Genomic DNA, 8,457 nt, shown 5'->3' with positions numbered 1-8,457 from the left:
AATATTTTTTATATTTCAAACAAATATGCATTAAAAAGATATTTGTATCTTTAAACTTCCTGTTCTTGATTTTTCTGCAATTAATTACGTCAATTCAATAGACTTGAGTATAATAAATGAACCACCACTAATAAGATTAGTTTATGATGATACTCTTTTGCAAGCTATTGCCGATCAAACTGTTTTAGAAAAAGTCACACTTCCCGAAATTAATAAATATCTTTGTCATACTCAAGCTACATAAAGATGCGTCAAAATTGTAACCAAAGCCTAGGTTGCTGTTTTTGGACCCTAAAAAGTTATGGTTTGATCAAAACGATTTTCAAATCAAGGAATATCATGATATTCCTAGATTTTCAAATCAAGGAATATCATGCCTGTATTTGAGACAAAAAAAAATACAAAACTGGCTAATTTATAAATTTGTGTATACTTTTCATAGCTTTATTTCTTAAATTTTGTAATATTTGTAATATTTTAAATAAAGTTAAAGCATTTATGTATTAAAAATACGAGTTTTAATGTTGTTTTTTGTAATTTGAAATATTGCCTTAAATACATATTTTTAATAACATTGACCACTTTGTGGTCATACTTAGAATAAAAATATTAAAATGATAAGAACATCTTTCCCAAATATGACCATTTCGAAAATCTCAAAAAAATGAAAATGATCCAGCCTACTGCTCATACGAGGCTGTTCACGGAGCTAGGAAGAAACAACATTACCTTTATTGTATTGTTCTCGTGTAAATCCAGCTTAATTGTGGCGGTGAAAATAGCGAACTTTGCACCTGTGAGCCATCTTCCGGGACACCTCATATTACTAGAGTGAAATAATATGACGTAGAAGGAATATAAAGTATAAAGTTCTGCCAGACATATTATTTTGGTCACAAAAAAATATTCCATAGCCGCAATTCGTTATCGGTTATCGGTCTTCAGTAAACCGAAATATTATGTAAGGTTTATTTTTGGCGGTTTTTTAATAATTCACGTCATAAATTATGTGTTATGGCCGCAGTCTTCGTGAGTCGCCATCGGTCCTTGGCTGAAATAGTTTGCGAAATCATACGAGAAAATTGCATTTGACGAAGTATTCCATCGAAGGGGACTATCATAAAGCTGGCGCAATGAAGACATCGAGCTCTGTCTGTCTCTTATTGCTGGTCTGCACGATGATCTTGTGGAGTGCGGATCCGGCGGAAGGGCGGATCATCGCGGGGCGGCGCTGGGAGGGCGTTCCGCGGGGCGTCGGGTGGCGGCGCGGGGTGCTGCGGGCCGGGGGCGCGCGTCGCCGGGCGCTGCCGTCCGGGCGCCGCCCCCACACCAGGTACAGGATGACGGGGCTCAGCGCCCCCGACTACAGGGTGGTCTTCTTGGACAGGAAGGGACGGTTCTCAGGGTGAATAAAGTAAGTACGTTGATTTATTTCAGTTGAACTTATTTATCGTGGAAGCTCGTCACAATAGCGGCATCCGTATAGCATTTACCAATCTGCCCATGCGTGAATATAGTTAGACAATGAGTATGGAGTTTACACAGCCCTATCTGAATAATAATATTTTGTAATACGTTGATACGTACATTCTCCGCCTAGAAACAACAAAAGATTCGATAATCTCAGAAAATTGTCTTTTTTCGTAATTTTAAAAATACACAGAAAGTTGAATATATATAATATTATGATATTCGAGTAAAGCTGGGCCAAACTAACAGGTAGATATACCGACACAAAGCTAAGGTTTTGTATCCCCTTTCCTGAATTAAGCTGATAGTCAGCAAGTTGGTTATGTCGTTTTAGTATTAATTTTTGGGTATTATACAAAATAACTGAGCTGTAGTGGGTAAGTGTTCATATTTAGTGACATTTTTAAAACTTCAATTGAAAATATTATGTTACCCATTAAAGTTTTGAATTTTGTGACGTTATTTATTTATTTATTATAAATAAGGCCTAAGCCAATTACAACAGTTACATGGTGAAACTGAACAAGAAAATATAAAACTATGTAGCAAAGACAAACAAGGGCAATAAATTATAACGTTATTCAATATTTTCATAAACGCGACAAATATAAAAGACTTCAAGCTAAACCGTATCAATCCATCTTCATCCCACACTGTTTTAGTGGCGAAGAGATTTACGATAAGCCGGAAGATCTATGCCGAAGAGTTCCATGTTATATGACGAATTGACTAATGACGTTATGTTACAATATCTTGTCTGTGTGACTCAACACGGTGATTAAAAATGGTACACCTAGCGACATTCTTGTTTCACACCAATATTGTCTCCCGGGCAACCGGATACTATTTGCAATACAATCTAAATCAAGTTATTTTTTTGAAAGCCACGGTACGCAATTGGTCGAAGATTTGTCAACGACGTTCTCGGGATGAAATATATATTAGATTTAAGCAGTAGAAGATTGCTTGAACTTTATTAGAACATAATTGCAAAGTGTATACCGATTGGTGCTGCTACCTTTACATTAATATGCCGAGAAATACGCTCAGAAAAAGATTTAACTCCGAATTATGTGGATACTGCAATCAGAGCTATATCTCGCTCGGGTAAGCGGTGGGTTCGGGTTCCGTGCACCGAATCCTCGAAGTGGTACTAAAAGGAGTCCGATCCCAGTGGGGAGGATCCGCAGCTCCGCAGCTCCACACCTCCACAGTTCAGGTGGAATCGGTGGGAAAATAATGCTCAGAATTAGACGTCACTCTCCAGAAATCATCCTTCATAGAATGAATTGCCAAAAAGAAAAAAGAAAAAATACCTCACTCTCATGACACTCTCTCTCTCAATTGTTTTGTCAAAATTATATTTTAACTTTTTTAAGTTGGATTGATAAATTGAATATATTAAATTGCGCAAACCTGTTACAACTTAAATTTCATAACATCCATTAAATAGCCTTACGGTGTCGGTATGCCCCAGAGTTACTACCCTATTTACATTTATAACTATTTAAAAGCGATATTTTGCATACATAAGTTAAATGCCTTATTTCACTTCACGGAAACATAAGGGTGGATTGATTTTTATTGTATTTTTATTTAGTTAGTGGCTATACGCCCATACCCAGTGGTGCAAGGGCGCTGAATTGGTACTTAAATCGCTAACATTAATAGGTAATATTACTGTATCGTATAGATTTTATGAACCGTCTGATATAGGCCTATAACTCGTGTTATATAGTACAAACTAGTGTTTATAAAAACAATCGAGAAATAAATATTTTAAGAAATACACAAATCACGTAAAAACCACGTGTGACATAACTTTCCAAGTTGTGTTTATCATTTGTTTATTTATTTTTCAATTTTCAAAAGAGGGTATACATAGGTGCCTTGGCATAGTTGGTAAAACGGCCAGCTGTGAAATTGGCGTCGCGGGTTCGATTTTATTCAATTGGAAGAAAAAATCTTAGAAAGATTTTTCTCAATTGGTTAGTGGTATATTCTTCAAAACTTCCATTCATATTCTCTTTTTCATCTGCTAACAAGCGTCTAAAACAGAGGCTTAGCTGGTAATTCTTTTAAAAAATCAATAATTATCATAGATAAAGTAATGTGTAAAAAAAAAAACTTTTACCAGGCTGTCATAAAGGTCGTACCCGTTCTGAGATGTTCTTAATTGTAATGTTTTATGTGATTAAAATGTTTTCAAAAAAGAGTTTCCTACTCATTGTTATGTTCTTGGCATCCAAGCTGACTCTAGATCACAGAGTTAAAAAAATACCCGCTTCATAATGGAAAATATTTTTTTTACGTTCTCGTATGTTATACTCGTATTTCCGTTAAGTACAGTAAATATGATTATTTTTTGGTTCTTAAACTTCCTGTCTATAGAAAAACATGACGTAAAAACTCTGTACCTCAGAGGCAGACGGATGCAAAATATTTGATGAAATGACATTTCGATTTTCGTATCCCATTGATTTTGAAGGAATGCAAGTCTTGTATTTTTTTCATAGTCTTTATTCAATAAAATATACACATTATTACAATATTAATACATTATAAAAAAAAACAAAGTATTAAAAGATATTTTGTCCCGATAAACTATTAAATCATAGCTTAGACATTAGTTTTAGTTAATAATCAAATTAAAGAGTTCAGGCATAATACTGCCTACGTATAAAATAATGAACATATATTATTTTGTTTTTTAAGCTTTGAAAGATATTATTAAGAAGAAAATAAAATAAAAAAACTCAACAAAACCAGATAAAAATGGTTTAAAGAAATATTTTTTTGAAAAGTAAGAAAATAGAGTGAAATAATACAATTAAAATCAAATGAATGAAACAATGTATTAAGATACTGAATATACAAATTATTAGAAATCACTCGTAGGAAGTAAATTCTTTAGGCTTGTGTTGAACATTTGACGTTTGGATTTGTATCCATCTGCCTCTGAGGTACAGAACTGATTAGATAATTCATCCACATAAAATTTAATTCACAGAAAATGAATGAATCTTAATATCAAACATTACAATCAACATAGACAAAAAGTAGCGCAGTATTAACAAAATCTAATTGAAAGAATATCCTAATTGTTTTGTTGATAAGTTCATTATTCTGACCAACGCAACGGAAGAAATATTGCATCAACCTCCAGAGTCAATATATGTTGATATTTGCTCATATTGGCATTTACTTTTGGTGTGTTCACTCGCCGTTAAAACATCCGCGTCATTTATTTTAATTTGTTTATGGTTACAATTTTAACATATTTATTACAGCAATTTACATTTAGTTATATATAGTGATAGTCTTAATTTAAAACTGAGACAGAGGATGGTCAAGTGCTATGTGTGGTCAATACTGCTCTACGCTGTTGAAACATGGACTCTCAAGGTGAACTCCATGAACCGATTAGAGGCTTTTGAAATGTGGCTTCACCGGAGAATGCTGAAAATCCCGTGGACAGATTTAGTGACCAACGTGGAGGTGTTGAGACGAGCCAGTGCCGAAAAAGAACTACTGTCCTCAATAAAACAGAGAAAACTCGCATATCTGGGCCATATCATGCGCGAAAGCAAATATACGCTTCTACAGCTTATTATGATGGGAAAGTTCGAGGGAAAGCGTGGGGTTGGAAGGCGACAGATGTCCTGGCTGAGAAACTTCCGCGACTGGACGGGAGTGCGTGGGGTTGAGGCGCTGTTCCAGTTGGCGCAGGACCGGAATGCCTACTCTAGAGTGATCGCCAACGTCGGGGAGACCTAACATGGCACAGAAAGAAAGAAAGATACAATAGCTGTGAAGAGTAGTAATGTTTTTTTTTTTGTTTTTGCTGGTGGGACATCTAAACTGCCTAACTAGGGATAGCTTCTCCGTTGTAAGGCGGTATATACACATTTCAATGTATTTTTTTACCCTTGGTGTTAGTTTTCCCATTTTTATAATTTATTATTCCAAAGGAAATTAAATAAAACATCAATTTAAATTACATATGTAAAATAAAATTTAAAAAAAAAAAATAACCGTTATAAATTTCAATAAAATTGTACGGTAATAAATCAGGCAAAGGTTCATTTATACCATATCAAAATTCAGACTAAAATTAAGATACCATTATTACGAGAGTACACAAAAATATACTTATTTATGCCCCACTTCCAGATTAAAAAATAAATAATAATAATCAACCATAACAATAATCAGACATTACATATTCGTACTGATTGATAATAATGTATATACTATTTTTATGATAAATGTTGTTACAGGAAAACAATACGAGGAATGTGACGTCTCCACCAGAATGTTATGCTACCCACTGTCCCCTGTCCCCTGTCCACTGTCCACTGTCCACTGTCCACTGTCCACTGTCCACTGTCCACTGTCCACTGTCCACTGTCCACTGTCCACTGTCCACTGTCCACTGTCCACTGTCCACTGTCCACTGTCCACTGTCCACTGTCCACTGTCCACTGTCCACTGTCCACTGTCCACTGGCCACTGTCCACTGTCCAGCTTGTTGCGCTTCCTCGGAGACGTGCTCGACGGTGGCCGGAGATTGGTGACTGACGACTAGTGATCCACCATCGGGGCAGCAATATTTTGAACAATCGTGTATTTTATAAAAGACTAGATAAAATAAAATTGATTTAGAAAAATTGTATGAGAGTTATATGATTTTCTGTACAGGTTCCCAAAAAATAAATAAAAGAGGCTATATATTGTTTCATTTAAACTATTTATTTTACTTTAGAGTACTGTCTTTGTATTTTTAAGACTCTTAATTAAGGTAAATGTCATGTCTTGACCAGATTTTCATAGCTCAAACAAGACTTCCATCAGATTATTTTGGAGACCGGATTTTATCATGCCTACTAAAAACTGAAAACCTTTCTCAATACAAAGCGAACTGACTATTACGAAGACTACCTGAAAAGCAATGGATAATTTTCTTAATTGTGTGCAATGACACTATTAGATTTTCCAAACTACTTAAGATTTCTGTATAATTCCATACAATGCAAATGTTGGAAAGAAAATCACCCACGACATAAATAAAACACAAAATAATTTTCAACTCACAACATGCGAAGAATTTTACATTGAAATTTCTGGAAAAACAAATTTTAAGAAAGCTATTGCGAGTGGGCATATAAAGGTATGTGTTAATACAAATTTATTCAAATCGTTTCTGTATTTTTTTTGAATGTCAGGATTTTTAACCTCCTGCCACCGGTTTTTCTATTTTAGCCTCCGGTAACCCTAATCGCAGCGCTCTCACAAGTTAACGTCTACTCGCATCGCACAGTACTCGTTCCGAAGAAGCAGGCTTCCGCAAGACATATACAAATCTGCAGTCTGAATACCAATATTTTATCTCCGACGTTCTCACCCACACAGATAGGTAATCGTGTTCACCTCTAAAGTTAATTTTATTACTCCCACGAAGAAAGCAACCCACTCTTGTTTACATTAAAAATGAAACAAGTTTGTGTTTACGTTTTACTTCATTGATTGTGTTTAAATAATTTGAGCAGGTAATTCTGCAACGCAGTTGCGATGAAACCTGGAAATATCCCATGCATCGATGGACCCATAACGTAGCATATTATGTGAACATTCATAAATACGTAGTGTTTAAAACTGTCATAACATTTTGTCATTTCTCTCTGGATATTAAATCTTCTTTGTATATTTTCACATGTGAAAACGTAACAAAGTATATTGATGCGTGTCGTCGGCACGTGTAACTCCAGTAAGGTCACATCATGTTTATTTTTTTATAATTTGAAAACAATAAATAAATAATAATGATGTATTTATACAAAATTAATCGTGTCAATGGAATTTCATTCATTTTATAAAATTACTAGCAATAATCGATATTTACGATTGTTTTTAATAAAATTTATTAATTAAAAAATAAGTTTGTTCTTAATAAAATGTTGATAGAACTATAATAATGAAATAAATAATAATCAAATAAACTGATTAATTTAGGATAAGAAAAATTAAAGGACACATAATTTTATTAATACTATTCGGTAAAAAAACATGATGGCTTCGAAAATCAGAGTTCTGTATAATATTGAGTTTGCCATAATATTATTTATTGATTTATTCTATTGTATTATTAAGATGTTGTGTAAATGGCTTTTCTGTCATTTACATACCATCTTATTGAAGAGTGTTTATGAATCGTTAGGGCTATTCCATAATTCCTATTGGAGGAAAAAAATAAAAATATGACAACGCGCACATCTTTTTTACTGGGTGATTTTTAACAAAATAATATCCAATAAGATAACTAAAGACATTACACAAATTATAATTATTTTTACCCGATCTATTGATGTTTTTTTTTGTCGTTTTTCTTATTAATAAGTACATATTCAGTGAAATATTATTTCGAAATTTGTATTTAATAATTTGATAAATGGGCAAAAAACGATTTCATTTATAAATAAAACGAAATGTATTATAATATTGAATTTTATTTATTTATTTTTAAAACAGTTCACAAAAAAACTGATAGCGGATAATCACACATAATACAAGTTAATAGTACATACATTATATCTATGAATACAATTTTGTTTATTGTATCATTGCCAGACTAACTAGGATTAGTACTAAGACCACCGAGTGTTTTTTTTATGCACATTTATAAACATATAAATAAAAATATACATTTTAAATTTCGTTTACAGAAAAGCAGATTTTTTCTTTTTATAACTTCAAACTTATGGATTTTTTTGCAACCCATTTTATTATTATATTGTAATTAAATGAATTATTTATTTGTTTGTTTACAGGAAGAACATAATTGAAACACAAGTTTTAATGAATACAGTGTATTTAATAAAAAAAGGGTAATACTGTTTTCAGTAAGACTTAACGGTTTGTTGGTATTTATTTTCAATTACCGTAAACAAATCTCGAAACCCCGATCATGACTGAAGAGCGGGTCATTCG

At 33.3% G+C, this 8,457-nt stretch overlaps 1 long non-coding RNA gene across 1 annotated transcript; it reads left to right on the top strand.

Moving 5' to 3' along the window:
- Positions 1 to 932: 932 nt before the first annotated feature.
- LOC148279367 (uncharacterized) lies at positions 933 to 6,200 on the top strand. Its single transcript, XR_015822902.1, has 2 exons — positions 933 to 1,414; positions 5,751 to 6,200. It is a non-coding gene; the product is annotated as an uncharacterized LOC148279367 (long non-coding RNA).
- Positions 6,201 to 8,457: the final 2,257 nt, after the last annotated feature.

This window comes from Micrasema longulum, unplaced genomic scaffold, assembly GCF_059751315.1.
Source record: "Micrasema longulum isolate JH-2025_06_02 unplaced genomic scaffold, ASM5975131v1 h1tg000729l, whole genome shotgun sequence".
Classification (NCBI taxonomy): domain Eukaryota; kingdom Metazoa; phylum Arthropoda; class Insecta; order Trichoptera; family Brachycentridae; genus Micrasema; species Micrasema longulum.
The sequence above is the reverse complement of the archived record's forward strand: the minus strand, read 5'-3'. Positions and strand labels throughout refer to the sequence as shown.